Genomic DNA, 21880 nt, shown 5'->3' on the forward strand with positions numbered 1-21880 from the left:
TTAAATTTCTGTCTGAAATTCCGCAGTTTTCTGATGTATTATAGTGTTTGCAGAATGCCGCACAGCTCATCTGAAAATGCATAGATTTTCATATTCTTTGGCCAGGGAATTGCATATATGTTTGTTTATTAGATAACAACAGATTTGTTTAAACTGCAGAAACATGTGAGGTATATAGGACTAAGACTAGTAATGTAGTGCGAGTTATAAATAGACAATTTTTCCCTTAATTTTTTTCTCCCCTCTTCCTGCATTTTTGGGTTGACTTTTTGGTCTAGAATTGGAGAAAAGGGATCAAATTTGCAATTTCATAGCAGTTTTGGGTAATACTGATGATATTACAGCGGAGGGATAGGGGGTGTAAAGTGTCTTTCTGCAGAGCAATCATTGTGTCGGAAGTGAGATTTTCACCCCTGTCAACTTCAAATCCGTGTAGCAAAAAATCTAAATGGTCAACCCCCTACAAAATTATGATGAGGAGATTGCCAAATGTTGTCCCCATTGTGCCTATAAAGATTGGAACCAACGGAATGTTGAGCAAAAAGCTACAGCCTGTGATGTTACAGTCATTTAACATTGAAGTCAATGGGCAAATAATTATACAGGAGTTATTCCCCATTAAGCATACTTTATAATGTATTGTGGAAGACTGTAAGGTCTAAGGTATATTACTGAACATCCCCCCCGCGAAAAGAAAAACAATGCCATTGTTTTCAATAGACCTGACAGTCTTTAACAAGACATTCAAATATAAAAACAAAACTAAAAAAATGAATGCAACTAGAATAAAGTACCAAAACCAAGAAACAAGATGGTAAAATATACATCTTAAATCATAATAAACCTGATCTAAATAACAGGGGGCGGTTTAGCTTTAATGGCCTGTTTGGCCTTAGCATTAAGAGCCGAGTCGGTTACCCAAAAAGACTCGTGGGCAGCTTCACCCTTTAAATGTACAAGATATTCCGCTTTGTTATTTTTAATCCTTTGGCCGATAACTTTCCTAATCTTGTAAAATCCATCACTGTCACTACCAATGGAACAGGAATTTAACCCACAATCAACATTACCACCACTTTCAGAACGATATCTTAAGGGTTTCTGATGGGTTCGCAGAGAACGGCGGACAGGGATATGTGACCCTTTACATGATTGTTGAGACGGTGGTTCTGAGACACGTAAATTATGTGGAGGTGTCGTTTCGTTTTGATTAAATCTTTTAAGTACCGGTACTGGGATTCGAGACAGTTTGTTGATTTTGGGCACATGAGTAACAACAGTACTAGGAAAATACGAGGAAGGATTGGGAATACGAACATAGGCCATTTTCAATCTATCCTTATGTACATTTTCAATCTATCCTTATGTACATTTGAGATAACTTTATTAGTAAGGGGGTCAATAATATCAACAATATGATCGCTATGCTGGGCTTTCACAACAAAGGGTCCCGTATAACGGGGCTGTAGTTTCTGACCAGTTCCAGTAGAAACAGTATTTAAATAGACGTAATCTCCCTTTTCTAAAGTCAAGGGATTGGATTTAGAATTAAAACGTTCACACATTTTAGCTTGATTTTGCAAAACACTAGACTGAAGTTGTTCTCGAATAATTTGAAGTTTTTGAACTTGTTTCTTTAAAAATGGCTTAATATCGGTAGAAGCGCGATCTATTACAGTAACTGAAGTGTTGGATTTAGAATTAAAACGTTCACACATTTTAGCTTGATTTTGCAAAACACTAGACTGAAGTTGTTCTGGAATAATTTGAAGTTTTTGAACTTGTTTCTTTAAAAATGGCTTAATATCGGTAGAAGCGCGATCTATTACAGTAACTGAAGTGTTGGCACTCAAGGGAAAATGTGGACGTCTGGCAAAAACAACCTCAAATGGAGAATAACCAGTTGAAGAATTAACACTATTGTTAAAAGCAAACACAATGGAACTTAAAACATCCTGCCATGTTGTGCGATTATGAGAAACATATGGCGATAACCGTTCAGCTAATGTACGATGGGACCGCTCACAGGCTCCAAGACAGTGGTGAACGAAACTGGGGGAAAATTGTTGGGGCACCTGTAGCAGTTCACACAAAGACTTTGTGCACTGATCAATAAACTCAGAGCCCCTATCACTAATTAAGGTATGACAGGTTCCAAACGTAGTAAATAATTGAAATAATGCTGTACTAACTGTCAGGGCATCAGAACTAGCGATAGGCACGGCATATAGGTATTTACTAAACATATCTATGGCAGTGAAAATATAAGAGTAGCCATTAGGTGTGACGGGTAATGGTCCAAACAAGTCGATTTCCCAAACAAGAAAGGGAGCTTGAGGCGTATGATATCCAATAATGCCACTTTTAGTGTGGGCTTTGGTAAGCTTGCGACGCTGACAATCATCACACGATTTCACATAATCATTAACAATTGAGCTCATTTTTGGAAAGTAGTATGTGTCTTTAAGACGATCAAGAGTGTCGTGAATACCGCCATGACCGCCTAAAGGAGAATCATGATAAAGTTCCAATAATTGCTTAATCAAAATGACCGGAACCACTAGTTGATATTTGTCTAATGTTTGAGCACGTTGTGATTTTGCTACTCTTGAATGAAATAAAACACCTTCAATTATAGCGTAATCTGTGGCTTCCAATAATAAACGCCGAGCTTGTTTCTGTGATGTCGGTAATATATACTATTCAAAAAAAGTAGGGGATATTTGATTTTTAAGTGTTATTAAAGTCACCTAATGAAACTGACGAAGAAACAAATGACAAAATGAAATGAAGTTCACATTCATCGATTTATTCCAAATGATCGTTAGACTAAGTAAGGCACAGACTGACCATTATAAGGGTAAAATGATACCCGGGGTCAAACAGCAAAGTTACCACAGCATCACAACCAAGTCAGTAACGGGTAAATCCTCCTCTGTTTGCCAAACAAGCATTGATCCGACGTGGCATACTCCTAATGAGACGTCTAAGGTCATTTTGGTCCAGATTGTCCCATTCCTGTTGCAACGCAGCAGCAAGTTCTCGGACATTGGCAGGACGTTGTTGACGTTGACGTAACCTCTGTCCAAGCATGTCCCAGACATGCTCGATGGGGGAGAGGTCGGGACTCAGTGCTGGCCAAGGTAATGTGGTGATGTTCTGTTGTTGGAGGTAACCTGTAACGATCCTGGCCCTGTGACATCTTGCGTTGTCATCCTGGAAGATGAAACGGCGGCCATGACGTCGTGCGAACGGCACAACATGGACTGCCAAGATGTTGTCCCGGTAGTACTGGCCTGTAACACGCCCTGCAACAACATGTAAAGCCGTTCTTCCAGCAACAGTGATGCCTCCCCACACCATAACAGAACCACCCCAAATCGATCATGTCTGATGACGTTAACGTCTTGGAAGCGCTCGTTTCGACGACGCCACACCCTCCTACGTCTGTCCAAAAAATCAACAGTGAACCTTGACTCATCTGAAAACATCACATTGCTCCAGCGTCGATTATCCCAGTGTTGACGATCCCTACACCAACGACGTCTTGCCTGAATGTGATGATCTCTCAAACAAGGGATCACGCGAGGACGTCGGGCGCGAAGGTGACCCCTATGCAGTCGATTCCGAATCGTCTGGCCACTCACTCTCACACCAGTGTCTGTTTGAAGACGAGCGCTGATCTGATTTGCTGTGATGACACGATTTCTCAAGGCCAAGGTACGGATAAATCGATCCTGGGCTTGAGTTGTCGCCCTTGGTCGACCTGAGCGTGGTCTGTCCTGTACAGATTGTGTATCACGGTATCTGGACCATAGCCTGCTTATGACAGACTGAGAAACATTCATCGTCCGCGCCACAACCGCCTGTGTTGTGCCGATCTGTAGCATGCCAAGGGCACGTAACCTTTCATTTTGGGTAAGCCGACGCATATCAAAATTTGTTTTCTGGTCACTAAAACAATTAAACTGATGTTTCCACCCTGGAATTCAATGCCACAATGACTAACATTCAAAGTCAGAGTCGTGCAAATCTTGGGTTGGACCCCCATGATGATCCCAAGCATCACCTGCATTCCATGCGGTAGCTATTGGTGCGTTTGGGCGTCACATGTAACTGGAAATGTTTCTTCTGTTAGGTTCTATAGTGACTTTTTTCGTAGTCATTTGCATATTTTAGTATTATGCCCCCAAAATCAAATATCCCCTACTTTTTTTGAATAGTATATTAGAAATTAAGTAGTCTATAATTGGTTTCGAAAACACGTCATTATTCTGTAGTTTTGCGATGTCTTGTAGTGAAAAATCGAAGTGATCCATAAGTTTTATGTTCTGAATTTCCTCAGCAAGACGATTGTTCTTGTCAGTAGTAGAATCAGTCACCTGTTTGTCAGATTCAGTTTGATCACTGGTATGACCTGGATCATCACCAGGCGATATGGAAGTGGATCCAGGCACCATAGTGGCTGCTAAGACCAGAATGTCCTCCGAGGGAACACAATTCTCGGCAACGTGTAGGTCTTCGGTATCCCCATCATACTCAATGTCCTGATAAACCACACAATTACACACAGGGGAGTCAGAGTCAAAATAGTTATCAAAAGTTAGGCCATTCGGTAAGATAATTTTCCCCGTTTGCTCAGGTATGTAAGGAAAATGTGGGTCATCCTCCGCTGGGCTAACTACTGTCGGAGAAGAACCTGGTGGACACCGGGACAACGCATCAGCGACACACATTTGTGCTGCAGGTTTATATGTTATCTCAAACGAAAATTGCTGAAGTATAGCTATCCATCGCTCATAACTGGCGCCACTCAATTTCTTTTCAAATAATGGTTTTAATACCTGGTGATCACACTCAACATAAAAATGTCGGTCACGTAGATATGGTGCACAATCTAATATACTGGTGGTCATACCCAGAAGTTCTAATTTGGTCGGACCATATGAATGTTGGTATTTAGCAAGAGATTTGGAGCCAAACTTTATTACTCTAGTACGTTCACGGATGTCCGTATTTGCCGGAAATTCTGATTCAGGATGAACCTGGGAAAGCATATAACCAATACCTTTACTTGAAGTATCCACACTTAAGAGTAAACTGAATGTCGTACCTGGGGAAAGCTAATACGCGAGATTCGGATAATTGTCGCTTCAATTCTTCAAATGAAAACCTTTCTATATCAGTCCATTGGAAGAAAACACCCTTTTTGAGTAGAGCGTACAAAGGTTGGGCAAGACTGCTGAAATTTGGTATGAATTTCCGAAACCAGTTTATCATACCCAAAAAACGTTTTAATTCCTTTGTAGACCTGGGAGCTGGATATTCCTGAATCACTTGAACACGTGTAGGTGGTGGAGAGATTCCTTTCGCTGATATTTCGTGTCCAAGAAATTCACATTTGTCCTGTGCGAAAAAACACTTCTTTGGGTTCAGTTTAAGACCAGCACTACGAATCCGAGAAAAAATAGTTTGAAGATCGGTAATATGTTGATCGAATGTTTCGCTGTGGATGAGGATGTCGTCTAAATAGCATAGCACTGATTTATATGTTAATCCATGTAACAGTTTATCCATAAGCAATTGGAAGGAATTAGGGGATGTCTTTAAACCCATAGGTAAACGTAAGAAACGGTAAGTGCCAAAACAAGTGGAAAAAGCTGTAAATTTTGATGATTCGGGATCAATAGGCATTTGGAAAAATCCATGGCTCAAGTCGATCGATGTCAAATAGTGTGGTTGTTTGTTTGAAAAAGACTCCGTTAATTCCTGGAGGTCAGGGATGCTGTAATTAAAGTCCTGTGTTTGAGAATTCAGATATCGAAAATCACAGCAAAATCGATACATTGATAAACTAGCTTCCATCGTTCCGGGAACATACTGTTTTCCAGATTTGTTGCGCTTCGTTACAAGAACAATGGGACTGGTAATTGGGAGTGTATCATTTTCATCGACAAAACAAATAACGCCTTGGCGGATAAGTTCGTCTAACTGATGGCGTAAAACGATACGTTTATCTGGTGGTAATCTATAAGGTCGTTGTTGTTTGGCCACAAAGTTTGGCTTTAAATGTATCTTATGTTGGACTAAATCAGTCAACCCTAAATCGGAATTTTCATCGGTTAAGAATATATGATTATCATATAAACATCTCTGTAAGGATTCAAGGTCATGGCCAGTTACACAGGTATTAGAAAAATTAATTTGATTAAGAAATTTGTCTCTCAGTGTGTGATTTCTCCGAATTATCGTGACTGATTTGGTTAATAGGCAAATCTATAGGTATAACATCATAATTTGTATCAATTACACTAAATTCAGCTATAATACTACCTTTAACTAAACTTACAACACTATTGGTTAAATTCAAAACCCTAAGAGGAACAGTATGACTACTTGATACAACACATATACTCTTAGAAACCATCAAGTTTTGCTTATATGCACTATCACGAGCGGTACAAATACCCTGTAAGCCAGGTGATAAATGTTGTGGGACATTGGCCCATATTAAAACCTCCGAGTTGGCGGGAATATCAACATGTTTGAAACACTTGACCTTTAATCGGTCAAAAGATAGTGTTTGGTGAGAAAAATCTAATACGGCTCCAGTAATATGCAGAAAATGAGACCCTAATATAACAGGTTGCGAGGATTTTTCTAAAACAATAAATTCAACATAATGTGAACCACGCGGAGAGGAAAACTGAACAAAAATTGTGCCTACTACACCAAATTTGAGATCATTGGCAAGTTTTATAACTTTCCCCTCCACAGGTTTCAATTTGGTTTTAACATTATCAGGTAAACTATTATAAAATTTTAAAGACAAAATATTAATAGCACTTCCCGTATCAATTAAAGCTGACACACTAACAGTTTGAAACTTGATTGGCAAGTAAATAAAATGTTTATTCGAATGTCTGGCACTGAAAGTCAGGTCATTATTCAACTGAGCATGATTTAGTAACATAGGGCCACCAAGGGGACATACTCCTTCAGCCTTGGCAGTTGTCAGTTTCCCGGATGACTTTCCGAGGTGGCGGGAGGAGGATCTTGAAGGAATGACGGACGGGTCTCCCGTTGTGATTTAAATGATGGTGATTGCGCTCTATAATTTTGGTATCCCGGTGAACGATGATCAGATGGCCTTAATGGCTCATAATTGAATGGCGTCGGTGGTACAAGCTAATTAAAATATCTGGGAGGATAATTAGGATAATATCTTGGTCTGTAATATTGCTGCTGGTAACGTGGATTATACCACTGAGGTGGATTTGTCTGTCTCTGTCTATTGGGCTGCAGATAACGTCCATGAGATTGGAACTTGGAAATACTTGAAAATTTCTCTTGAAGGTCTTGAAACTGGGAAGATATCGTGGAGACTTTATTCTTAATTTCCTCAAGTTCTGAATGTTGTAATGGTTGTGATACGGGCGGCAAATTTGCAAATGGGAGAGAGTCAGTCCTGTACCCATAGGCTTCGCCCATCTTTGCAGCCATCAAAACACTCATACTATCACAAGTATTTCCAGCTCGAACATAAAATGCCAACTGCGCTGGCAACCCCGCGATAAAACGGGCTGTTATATCCTTATCCGATTTGCTAAGTCTGTGGCCCATTTGTAGTAATGTTCCATGAAAAAATTCAATTGGCATGTGAGGTTGTAAGTTTAGAGAGTCAAACTACGCGGATTCGGCTATTAGCGCTGGATTATGTAATGGATGAAATCGGCTTTTAAAACATTCAATGAATTGCGTCCAGGACATTTGTTGTAGATCGCCAGCTGTCAACTGTTCATACCATATTTTTGCAGGACCATCTAACTGAAGGTGAAAGGCCGCCTTTTTCTTTGCTACTGTATCAATACCATGAGATAACGACGTATACGAGTCAAATTCAGCTAAAAATGAATGGACATCACTCGAATATAAACCATTAAATCGTGTGGCAAATGGTTGATAGTTGGCCGTCATAGATACAGGGTCGTTGCTGGGTTCATTGTTATGCAAATAAATATTTGGACATGCCAAAGGCTGATGGGTCGGGAGGGCTGGTGGTACTCCGCATGTTGCCAAGGGTGTGTGCAAAGGGAACGGTGATGGTGACTGGTGAACGGCTGGGGCAACCTTCAGCAGCATATTTTAAATCATTGTTTTGAGAAAACGCAGCTGGTACAAAAAACTTGTGCGGCGATTGGAGTGTAAACATTAAATCTGGTGTAGTTACATCCATGAACAAATGGATATTCTGGCTATCAGTCGTGAAAGTAGTGTTGTCTTCTTCGAAATCTATTAAATTATTTGTTGAACACATGGTATGGTTAAAGTTAAGTCTATACTCTATGAGTAGCCTATGAAAAAAAATCACTGTTTCAGTGTTTGAAATATCCAATTGTTTTTACAAATTATTTGACCATTAAATACTAGTTCCTTCTTGAAAGTTAATGTTGGCAATTTAGCATCTCCACCATGTTGTAGGGGGTGTACACAATGAAGACATTTCTATAGCTGACATACATTTATTATTTTCCAGATACATCTATTTATTCATAAATAAAGAACATGCTTCTTTCTTAGAAGTCCCGGGAGTTCTCTCCCCTTGATTCCCAAAAAGGGAAAATACTCTCATTTACAGCTAACATACGGACTCAGACTAGCAATTATTTGCCCATTGACTTCAATGTTAAAATGACTGTAACATCAAAGGCTGTAGCTTTTTGCTCAACATTCCGTTGGTTCCAATCTTTATAGGCACAATGGGGACAACATTTGGCAATCTCCTCATCATAATTTTGTAGGGGGTTGACCATTTAGATTTTTTGCTACACGGATTTGAAGTTGACAGGGGTGAAAATCTCACTTCCGACACAATGATTGCTCTGCAGAAAGACACTTTACACCCCCTATCCCTCCGCTGTAATATCATCAGTATTACCCAAAACTGCTATGAAATTGCAAATTTGATCCCTTTTCTCCAATTCTAGACCAAAAAGTCAACCCAAAAATGCAGGAAGAGGGGAGAAAAAAATTTAGGGAAAAATTGTCTATTTATAACTTGCACTACATTCGTCCATGAAATAAGGGGAAATAATTACTAGTCTTAGTCCTATATCAGGGGCGGATCCAGGGGGGGGGGTTCTGACGCTTCCGGAACCCCCTCGAGATTTTTCAGTGCCCTTTTTCCCGAACGGACTTCCATACACCCGCAGATATTTGGGCCGGCAAGTGGCGACGCCACGCGGTGAATGAAGACGTCAACGTCATACAATATGGCGACCCCCTTGCTAGACGGCAAGATGAAAATTTTTCGGTAGTTTTTGTTCCTATTTGCATCTAAAATGCCGCGACACGATCGTATCAAGAGGAAAAGGGAGGAAGATAAAATTGCTGCAGCCGCTCAGTGTGCCAAAATCAGCTGTTTCTTTTGGTAAGTGTAAAATTTTACTGCATTTGTTGATTTTTAAGGTGAAGAGAGTAGTCTGTGCAGCAGTCGCTAGATATTTACTATCATCAATGTACAATTAAAAGAGCATTTACACACTTCAAGCTTAGTGATTTGGAGGGCACATTAAGGCCTAAAATAGGGCACTGTTAAGTGAAAATCATGGGTTTAAGGGGCATATTTTTTGCCGAATCGATATAAAATAGGGGCATCTTTACATCAAAGGGGCACTTTTTGTACCTAAATGATTAAAAAGGGCATTTTAATGTGATACCCTTGAATGAGGAGGGCACATTCAACGCCAAGTCGATATACAGAGGGCATTTTAACGTCAAAACCATGGATTGCAGGGGCAATTTTTACGTCAAAAGGATTCAAAGGGCATTTTCACGTCAAACTCTTGGATTTGGAGGGCACACTTTATGGCAAATTTATTTAAAGAGGGCCTTTTTATGTCGATCCCATCGATTTGAGGGGCACATTTTAAATGCCAAACCTGTGTATAGAATTACTCTTTTTATTTTTAGGCCTTCCGTTCTTTCTGCTGAACCAGTAACAAAACCTGTTGTTGAGATTTCTAGCTCACAGTTGTCGTCACCAGAGGACATATTCCTGCCAAACAGATAATAGGTCTCAATGTTTTGTTTTCAGTCCAATAATTCATGGTTCAGTATTTTGCATTTTAAGTAAAATAAAAATTGAAAAATTCCATTAATTTATTTTGTTTAAACTTACAATATTTCTTTCTCATGGTATGTGGAATGTTGTTGCAATGCTGTATTATAAATCTAGTTTTATGCCTCTAAAACCTACCAGAGTGTCTTAGAATGGTCTGAAATTTAAAAAAATTTCCCCAGACACCCCGCTAGCGCGCGCCTACGACACCCGCCGGTCATGGATACTGTATTAGACGAAAATGGGGTGCCCTTATTTTTTTGGAACCCCCTCCAGCTAGAGCCCTGGATCCGCCCCTGTATATACCTCACATGTTTCTGCAGTTTAAACAAATCTGTTGTTATCTAATAAACAAACATATATGCAATTCCCTGGCCAAAGAATATGAAAATCTATGCATTTTCAGATGAGCTGTGCGGCATTCTGCAAACACTATAATACATCAGAAAACTGCGGAATTTCAGACAGAAATTTAAAAGCACATGAATTTTGAATTAAACAGAACATTTTTATTTTTGAACATAAATGCATTCTGTAAAAAGATGAGATAAATTCAATATAAATCAAACACGAAAATACTTTAAAACAGTAATCATGATGCAATATTAGACTTTTTAACACTTTCATCGAAAACCACACAGTTTCTCTCTGTTAACGTAGTTTCAAGTGCCAAATTGTGGTCAAATCTAAAATGTTGAAACATGCAGTGTCTATCAATTTTAAAATATCTCCTATATAGCTGTATTTCCATAGGATAAGTAAGTTGAAATAATCTGATTATGTAACACTACAACAGCTTTTTCATCCCCACCCCCCAGTTTGGAATCTGATAATTTAAAAGCACATGAATTTTGAATTCCACAGAACATTTTTATTTTTGAACATAAATGCATTCTTCAAAAAGATGAGATGAATTCAATATAAATCAAACACGAAAATACTTTAAAACAGTAATCATGATGCAATATTAGACTTGTAACACTTTCATCGAAAACCACACAGTTTTTCTCTGTTAACATAGTTTCAAGTGCCAAATTGTGGTCAAATCTAAGATGTTGAAACATGCAGTGCCTATGAATTTCAAAATACCTCCTATATAGCTGTATTTCCACAGGATAAGTAAGTTGAAATAATCTGATTATGTAACACCACAACAGTTTTTTCATCCCCACCCCCCGGTATGGAATCTGATACATTGCTGACCAATCATAGGTCGCCCTGTTCACTCGGGCCTGTCAAATGATTTACAATGGCGATGGTGCCTACAACTTTCCTGACCAAGAGATATGCACAACCGTCGATCAACACACAAGCCATTAATGTTATCTTCCAATATGAGAGGCCATGATAAACACACGGGCGTCCTTTTCAAGCTCGGAAATTAAGTCATCACCAAAAAGCAAAGTTTACAGAGGTCCTCGGGGCTGGAACCCAAACTGATTACGATTTGCCCTCCACTTCCACCACAGGTGTCATAGAGATCAGGGATGAAATTGATATGCATCATCGTTCTCCTAAAGCCAGTCCAGGAAGACATCAGGTTTTGAGATGTAGACCTGAAATGTTAAATTTGGATGAGAATGAGAATTCTGGGGCGAATACTATCCAGGGAAACGGTCATTGACATCCAGAAAATGGTCAAAATGGTGAATTCTGTCATTCAGTTAAATGTCAAGAGGAGAAGACAGGCCTGTGCAGTACCAAATTTTTCCAGCCCATTACTATTAGTGAGCAGAAGTGGGGATCAGGTTGGATGTACTTCTTAAAGTCTATGAAATGCACATTTATCTCACCTGGTTTGCTTCTTTTTTTTTTAATACTTGTGTTGAGGTCAATCATTCCACTCTATGAAACATTACCCTGGCACCTGAAATGATAGGAGGCTGGGGATAAATATGCAATAAAAAACAGTGAGAAAATAAGAAAAAAATATGGTTTCAACTGGAAATAGAAATAAACCTCTTTATTTCTAGCGAACAGCCTGTCACTGGCCCTCCAAAAAGAAACCAGTTAACAGTCAGTAAAAAAGTAAACCTTGAGTGTCACATAAGTCTAAGCCAATCTCAAAGGTAGATGCCATGTTTTGAGGTTCGGTCTAAATATTAAGGCCAACTGCATGTTTGGTCAAAAGTCACAGGTGTGAATATTGGAGTGTACATGTTAACATTTCATTGTATGATGTCAAAAACATGTTAGGTCTAAATGTTAAGGCCAACTGCAGATTTGGTTCAAGGTCACAACATGTAAATAGGGTTAGGGCACATGATTTTTTGACACAATTGTGGGTTTGGGCTAGGGTCAGGACTAGGTCTTGGCTTAGGCTACATGCTTTTTGACAAGATTGTGGGTTAGGGTTAGGGTAAGGACTGGGTCTTGGGTTAGGGTTAGGGTCAGTCTAATTTACATCTCGTGACTTTAGACCAAATTTGCAGTTGAGTTGGCCTTAATATTTAGACCTAACCATGTTTTGATATCATTGTGAACAAAATGTTACACATTTACAACCCAAAATTCACACTCAACCAACGGAAACCCCCAATCATGGCTATTTTGATACCAAATAGTCAAAAAACTTACTGCTGGGCAATAAAAAAGCAGTATTCTTACCATTTCTGACACTTTCCATTCAAAACTTCAGGAAATAAGCCGTTGAAAAAATATCAACATATCGAGTCAGCCATGCTTCTTTATATCATCAGGACTCAGACTAGCAATTATTTCCCATTGACTTCAATGTTACATGACTGTAACAACATCACAGGCTGTAGCTTTTTGCTCAACATTCCGTTGGTTCCAATCTTTATAGGCACAATGGGGACAACATTTGGCAATCTCCTCATCATAATTTTGTAGGGGGTTGACCATTTAGATTTTTTGCTACATGGATTTGAAGTTGACAGTCTCACTTCCGACACAATGATTGCTCTGCAGAAAGACACTTTACACCCCCTATCCCTCCGCTGTAATATCATCAGTATTACCCAAAACTGCTATGAAATTGCAAATTTGGTCCCTTTTCTCCAATTCTAGAACAAAAAGTCAACCCAAAAATGCAGGAAGAGGGGAGAAAAAAATTAAGGGAAAAATTGTCTATTTATAACTTGCACTACATTCGTCCATCATGAAATAAGGGGAAATAATTACTAGTCTTAGTCCATACATTTATACAGGAGTTATTCCCCATTAAGCATACTTTATAATGTATTGTGGAAGACTGTAAGGTCTAAGGTATATTACTGAACATTTGTGATCTTTATTTTTGACATACCTACCAGTCCGTTCATTTCACTGACCCCCTCCTCTCCAAATCAAAGTGGTCTGAGATTCATTTGTCTAGCTTACCCTTCTAAATTTTACCAGAATCTCTAAAATCTAAAGCAACAAGGGTGGTGGTTGTGAAGGGGGTCGGGGTATATTACATAATTACTAATAATAAGGCAAAATCAGTCTCTTCTTATTTTCTGAAGGAGGGGGCAGGAGTGGTGGTGGTGGGGGATAGCGAGTACTGGCAAGGAAAAGTTTGGCATAGAAATTCACTTTTTTCTCCTATTGATTGATGGGCATGTGGGACAAACCAGTAGTTGGACTAAGTCCCAGAAGAGGCATGATTTTTTATCATTTTATAGTACACTAGGCCTTACTGATAGCAATAGTACTAGTAGTAGATTACTGGTATCCTCCCATTACGACTACGTCCCATTTCGACTACAGCTTATAACAACAGATTATACGGTCTGGTGATTTTATTATCCCTACTTATATACCCTCTCTATAGCGAAAATAGATTCTTCCATATCCCATTCAGGCTACAGCATATAACAGATTATATCGAAACAAACAGAAAAAAGAATGAAAAATTAATTTATATAAAAATTGTATAAAATATGTAACAAAACAAGATATAATATTTCCAAAGCACTGGTTCCATTGTCTATTTACATAGCACTGGCAGTCAAAACAGTAGTCCAAATATAATATTTACAAAACACTGGTTCTATTGTCTATTGTATCAATTTGTATGATATTAATATACATGTAGCACTATAGTACCCCATAAATAATATTGCATCCAAATATTGAATTGGTGTCTTTTCATTAAATTCATCGGCGTTGGTGATGTTTGGAGTTTCCTCTATTATTGACATCACAAAGTCCCGCCATATACACATAAAACAATGGTATTGTTAATTACCGCATTTGAAAATAAACAAACTATTTCTTATAAAAGAATTCTAATAAGATAGCAAAAATTTTGATTGAATGATAGTGAAATTGAAGAATAAATGTACAAAATTTGAAAAAATTCATCTTTTATAGATAAGCAAGTATTAAAATATTTGTCAAAACAAAAATGTACTCTAAGTTGATATTTTTGCTTTGATGTTAAAAAACAAGCTATATTATAATGAATAAGCTATTTTAACAATAATCATTACCTTAATTAGATCTCTTAATCAGTGGAACAGTTCATTGATGATTATTTGGGGGTCAGGATTTTAAGGGTAATAAAATTTGTAGTCGAAATGGGGTGTAGTCGAAATGGGACGTAGTCGAAATGGGAGTGAACCAGATTACTACACCCACTAGCTTTGTGATGATACTGATAGGGCATCTATCATTGGCTGACGTCCTGCTCCGACTGAGCTTATGAAGTCAGCTAGGCCTTAAGGATAGCAATATGCCAACAGTGCAATAGTATTAGGCTTGTAGTTAAAGTAAGAACTACTCAATTAGATTACTACAACCACTAACATTTAATTGAGATGACAGGGCATCTATAAGTATAAATCATTAACTCCAAGGCCAGCCTAGACAGTTAATAAGGGAGGTGTCCAGGCCAAGCGCTACAACTTAAACTAAACAAACTAAGCATCCTATTGGTTTGGGAATGATATCATGATACATAACCAATCAAATGGCATGCTCACTCAGCTTTTTTCATGTACATGTATTGTAATTTATTGAAAAATAGGCTAGTCTGTGCTGTGTGCTGTCTTTAGTAGTTTTAGAGAAACCAGTCTTGAGCTTCTAGGCCTAGCTGTTTACTTTGAACTTTAAGAAGACTATTTACTCCCATTGATTCTGATGTACTGTACTAGCTTAGCGGCTTAGCTATGTCGACACTAGTACTATTCACTACTACTAGACTAGAGCCAGAGGGGTATTATATAGTAAAATTGGGTGTTTATCTGACACTTAGATCAGGTCTAAGCCCCACAGCTTCACCCCCCTATTGACCTAACCTGTGATGGCCAAGTAAGGCTTGATGGGTCAAGGGGTGATTCCCCAGTACAGTTAAGTATATTTTCACCACTATATTTATAGATAAAAGGGTACTTATCAACCGATCTCTTTTAATATACTATTCAAAAAAAGTAGGGGATATTTGATTTTTAAGTGTTATTAAAGTCACCTAATGAAACTGACGAAGAAACAAATGACAAAATGAAATGAAGTTCACATTCATCGATTTATTCCAAATGATCGTTAGACTAAGTAAGGCACAGACTGACCATTATAAGGGTAAAATGATACCCGGGGTCAAACAGCAAAGTTACCACAGCATCACAACCAAGTCAGTAACGGGTAAATCCTCCTCTGTTTGCCAAACAAGCATTGATCAGACGTGGCATACTCCTAATGAGACGTCTAAGGTCATTTTGGTCCAGATTGTCCCATTCCTGTTGCAACGCAGCAGCAAGTTCTTGGACATTGGCAGGACGTTGTTGACGTTGACGTAACCTCTGTCCAAGCATGTCCCAGACATGCTCGATGGGGGACAGGTCGGGACTCAGTGCTGTCCAAGGTAATGTGGTGATGTTCTGTTGTTGGAGGTAACCTGTAACGATCCTGGCCCTGTGACATCTTGCGTTGTCATCCTGGAAGATGAAACGGCGGCCATGACGTCGTGCGAACGGCACAACATGGACTGCCAAGATGTTGTCCCGGTTGTACTGGCCTGTAACACGCCCTGCAACAACATGTAAAGCCGTTCTTCCAGCAACAGTGATGCCTCCCCACACCATAACAGAACCACCCCCAAATCGATCATGTCTGATGACGTTAACGTCTTGGAAGCGCTCGTTTCGACGACGCCACACCCTCCTACGTCTGTCCAAAAAATCAACAGTGAACCTTGACTCATCTGAAAACATCACATTGCTCCAGCGTCGATTATCCCAGTGTTGACGATCCCTACACCAACGACGTCTTGCCTGAATGTGATGATCTCTCAAACAAGGGATCACGCGAGGACGTCGGGCGCGAAGGTGACCCCTATGCAGTCGATTCCGAATCGTCTGGCCACTCACTCTCATACCAGTGTCTGTTTGAAGACGAGCGCTGATCTGATTTGCTGTGATGACACGATTTCTCATGGCCAAGGTACGGATAAATCGATCCTGGGCTTGAGTTGTCGCCCTTGGTCGACCTGAGCGTGGTCTGTCCTGTACAGATTGTGTATCACGGTATCTGGACCATAGCCTGCTTATGACAGACTGAGAAACATTCATCGTCCGCGCCACAACCGCCTGTGTTGTGCCGATCTGTAGCATGCCAAGGGCACGTAACCTTTCATTTTGGGTAAGCCGACGCATATCAAAATTTGTTTTCTGGTCACTAAAACAATTAAACTGATGTTTCCACCCTGGAATTCAATGCCACAATGACTGTAACATTCAAAGTCAGAGTCGTGCAAATCTTGGGTTGGACCCCCATGATGATCCCAAGCATCACCTGCATTCCATGCGGTAGCTATTGGTGCATTTGGGCGTCACATGTAACTGGAAATGTTTCTTCTGTTAAGTTCTATAGTGACTTTTTTTCGTAGTCATTTGCATATTTTAGTATTATGCCCCCAAAATCAAATATCCCCTACTTTTTTTGAATAGTATATTTAGGTCAATATCAATAGTGGGTTTTCTATTAATTTTGGGTGGGATTAAAGGGACAGCTTCTTCGTCATTAGTTTGATATTCATACCAATTTTCATGGGCTCTTATACAATATTTACAACCTCAACAGGGCAAATCACTAGGACGCACATTCAGGGCAAAATCAGGACAAGGGCCTGACACAGGTATCCTAGACAGGGCGTCTGCATTTAGATGTTTGGAACCTGGTCGATATTTTACAGTCATATCATATTGGGCAAGTTCTTCCATCCACCTAGCTAACTGTCCATTAGGGCGTTTAAACTTAAGTAACCAGGTGAGACTACTATGGTCAGTCCTGACCGTAAAAGCACAACCCAAAAGATAATGCCTAAATTGACGGGTAAATCGAACAACCGCAAGTAATTCTTTCCGCGTCGTACAAAAACACTGCTGTCCAGGTGTTAGAGAAAAACTTGAATAGGCTATTACTCTCTCTTGCCCATCCTTGATCGGACTTAATTCTGCAGCTACTGCCAAATTACTCACGTCAGTATCCAAGACAAAAGGATCTGTTTGATTAGGTAATGCTAAAACTGGGGTAGTTATTAAAGCAGTCTTTATATTTTCAAAAGCCTCTTGCTGCTCCTCCCCCCAATAAAAAGGTTTTTTACCCGTGATAGCGTATAAAGCCAGCGCCTTCTCTGCATACCCTTTTAAAAAGACACGATGGTAATTGGCAAATCCCAGGAATTTTTCTACCTCCCTGGTATTTTTAGGAATCGGCCAATCTCTCACCGGGGCTACATGTTTATCACTCATTTGTATACCATTTTTGCTCACAATACGGCCTAGGAATTCTACTTCTTGCCGGAATAATTCACACTTTTTAGGTTTCATTTTCAACCCGTACTGACGGAAACGTGCTAAAATTTTTGCCCCATAACCAGCACATCATCAATAAAAGCCAACGATATATTCCAGTTCAGGCCTTGTAACACTAAATTTGCAGCGCGACTATACATGGAGGGACTATTGGAAAGTCCAAATGGCATACGCTTAAATTCGAAGAGCCCAAATTTAGTCAAAAATGCTGTTTTCTTTTGATCTTCAGGTTTGACTTTAATCTGCCAATATGCAGAGTTCACATCTAACTTAGAAAACCATTGATTACCTGCAAGGGTATCTAAACATTCTTCGATAATAGGTAAAGGATATACATCCTTAGTCGTAGCTGCAATAAGAGCTTGATAGTCAATACACCATCTTACATTTCCGTCAGGTTTGCGTATCAATACGGGGGCCGACGCCCAATCCGAAGTGGAAGGTTCAATAACACCTGCTTTCAACATTTTCTTTAAATGGGCTTCCTCCTCTGAGGCAAAACACAAAGGTGTCCTACGCATCCGTTCCTTAATGGGCAAGGCATCCCCTGTGTGAATGGCATGTTCTATAGAAGTGAAATTTCCTAAGTCATATTCAGTTTGAGCAAAAACATCACTAAACTCAATCAATAATTCAGCTAATTGCTTTGTTTGGACGCTTGACAAATGCTTAATTGATCGTTCATATAAAGAAACTAAATGTATCTCCTGGATACCATCTTCATTTAATACCTCATTGACCTTGGAGGGACCTACAGGATTAAGGGTGGGAGACTCCGGGAAAGAATCTCCTAAGGGGATAGGAAATATTGATTCCTTTCCAACCTCATAGGCTTGTCCAATTATGTCATTAGATTTCAAAACAATTTCCTTATCAGACGCATTAATCAAACATACCGTGGGATAATCAGTATTCGAATGAAGAGTACGACCGATTAGTAACTGTTCACTTTCTATAGGCTCTATCATATAATCTTTTAATGTCCTATCCATCTTACAAGGTAGACGAGTGACTGACCTAGCCGTAATAATAGTTTTAGTAGGGACCATAACCTGGGCAGTATATGGAGTACTATCTGTATTACACGTAGGCCTTAGTCCTGTTACTATGGGAATAGTCTCATCACCTACTAGTAAACACTCATGTAAAAAGTCAATGATAACTTTCCATTTTCTAAGAAAATTTAACCCCAGAAGGGCTGTATCAGCTATTGGGGCTACATAAACATTATCTGTGAACGTAAAAGACCCTATTCGGAGAGTAACGGGGCCAATCAAGAATCCAGGAAATGTCATATTTTCAGCTGCGGCATGTATTGTAATATCCCTAATTTTGGGTGGCTTAATTTCGATCTGATCATAAACCTCAGGCGATATTATAGTACAATCCGAACCAGTGTCAATTAATGACTCAGTAACTAAATTTTCTATTGTTAAAGGGACTCTATATGCAATAACAGAGGGTAATCTAGAAACAGAAATTTCATCATCAGGCTTAGAAACACTATCACTCCTCCCAACCTTGGATATAGGGGCAATGTCAACATGACATTTGTCTACAGGTTCAGGTAGGGGTGCTTGTTTCAGGTTTGGGCTTTGTTCAACAGGGATTGAGGGAAGGCCTACTGCCTCATCCCTTGATCGTTTAAATTATCACTGTCTTTAAAGCTTAATTGTTTCATTGCAGAGGGAGGTAATTGCGAATCAGAAGGTGGTCGCACATGACATTCACTCTTATAATGACCCACCTGTCCACATCCGAAACATGTCACACTTGCCCTATTAGGTGAAGGGGAGGACCTTCTCCTATTTAAAGTCAAAATTAAAGTGTCTACCATATCTTTAAGTTGAGTTATTTCCGTCTTCATCTGACCTATTTCAGACTCCTCTTTGGGTTTTTCAGGGGTGGCCTTAACATTTAAACTGGGAGGTTTAACTTGATTGCACACAGGCGAAGGACTAGTCCTACGTACATGGGGATATACCGGACTATATTCCACTGCTGTTTGCATATCTGCTTGAGGCAATTCCCTAAATCCTACTTGAGAGGGACTGGGTGATCTTGACTCAGGGTAGTAATAAGTACGACTAATACGAGGAGATCTCGGGTCTTTATATACTCGTCGAGGGAGCGAGGATCGAGATTGGCGAGACGTAAACTTATCCAAATCATAGTCATCATTTCTATCAGTTCGGGGAAAATTTCCAATCTCGGATGCATTAAGAAATCCTACCTCTATCTCCCCCGGGATAACCACTACCCCTACTCCTATCTGAATTAGATTTTACCGGAATTACGCTGTTGACATGAGTAAACCACTGCAACCGTTCAACCGCTTCCTCGATGTCAATTAATCTCAAGTTAGCGACAAATCTGCCTGCTTCTGGATTATTACATCCCGAAACCAATTTCAAAACAGATTGCCTAGCTATAAAATCATCCGACAACAAATCAGAGTAAGCGCGCAATGCTAACTGTTGTACACGATCGCTCCAATCACTTATCGACTCATTAAGACCTTGAGTTGCGGTCTGAAACTCAACTTGAGCAACCTCCGGATTAGTCTGACCTCCGAAGTCTTTTTGCATCATTTCCAAAGTTGATTTAAAATTCATGCGAGGAAATCTTCGAGTTATACTTGTAAAGTACTCCGCTGCCTTATCCGTCAAACAATAACATAGATAATCCTTACACCGAGAGCTATGAGACCCCCAGGGCTGGGACAGGGCAAAACGGATAAACTTATCACTAAAAGTATCCCAACTTCCATCTGATTTCCCGTTATAAACTAAAGAGCGAGGAATAGTGGAGGGGTTAAAGGAATCTTCTCTTGGTTGATGTCTATTGTCATGTCTTACAAACCTCCCCTCCCTTTCAAATGTACTGGAGTAAGGATGGGGTTCCCTACCTCTTACATCCTGACTTGGGTACAAAGGGGGTTGCATACATCACCGTGGATCCTCTAAAAATACCTCTGCCGCCTCAAGAAAAGCGTCCCTATAATCAAAGGGTTCTGATTGAACATGCCATTTAGACTCGGTACTAAAATCTAATTTCTCTGCCATGATATGATTATTGTTGATTTCAGTAAACTAATTTTATTTGCAACAAAAAATCTAACAAATAACCCTTTCAAGTAACCTAAGATATAGGGGCTTTACTATAAAAGTAATCTAAGAAAATAATTCAACTTAATCAAGTCAAGAATTAAACTTAATCTAAAAAATTTCCCAAAAGTTTGACTATTTTCTCAAAAGTCGGCGATTTTGGTTGTTTACTTCCGGCGAAAAAGCCTATCGGGAAATTCCTGAGTTAATTATATTTTCCACCTACCGTAAACCTAGACCAATAAATATCACTAAGTACAAATTAATATCCCTGCAGATTATTAATAAAAGTGAGAGAATTATTATAATCCACAGTGAGGTAATCTAAATTATTTGTTGAGTTTCCTAATGAAAAATACTATCGATATAGCTAGAGCTAACCCCAAGCACTCACAAAGCATGCGTTACCAAGGTGACGGCTAGTACTTTCCCGCGCTTTCGAGTTTTCTGTGTCAACAATTCAAATAATATATAAGTGAGTTTGCCCAATTGCAATATGAACTACAATTACCCTAATAAATATTTCAGATACGAAATTACAATCACTACTATTTTTTTAAAATTTACAATAGGCAAAAATAAGTGAACTATATCCACTCAATCCAGGGGAAACGGGAATTTTAACTAACTCTCACTAACACCCTACCCACAAAAGTTCAAAAGTCGCAGCGCCATTTATAGTAAAATCGGGTGTTTATCTGACACTTAGATCAGGTCTAAGCCCCACGGCTTCACCCCCCTATTGACCTAACCTGTGATGGCCAAGTAAGGCTTGATGGGTCAAGGGGTGATGCCCCAGTACAGTTAAGTATATTTTCACCACTATATTTATAGATAAAAGGGTACTTGTCAACCGATCTCTTTTAATATTTTACACCACAACACCAACTCTTATT

General features: G+C 39.4%; 1 long non-coding RNA gene across 1 annotated transcript; it reads right to left on the reverse strand.

The window, feature by feature from the left end:
- Nucleotides 1-10607: 10607 nt before the first annotated feature.
- LOC130012957 (uncharacterized) lies at nucleotides 10608-12592 on the reverse strand. Its single transcript, XR_008788197.1, has 2 exons — nucleotides 11914-12592; nucleotides 10608-11676 (listed from the first exon to the last, which is right to left on the reverse strand). It is a non-coding gene; the product is annotated as an uncharacterized LOC130012957 (long non-coding RNA).
- Between the last annotated feature and the right edge of the window lie 9288 nt (nucleotides 12593-21880).

This window comes from Patella vulgata, chromosome 1 (genome assembly GCF_932274485.2).
Source record: "Patella vulgata chromosome 1, xgPatVulg1.2, whole genome shotgun sequence".
Lineage (NCBI taxonomy): Eukaryota > Metazoa > Mollusca > Gastropoda > Patellidae > Patella > Patella vulgata.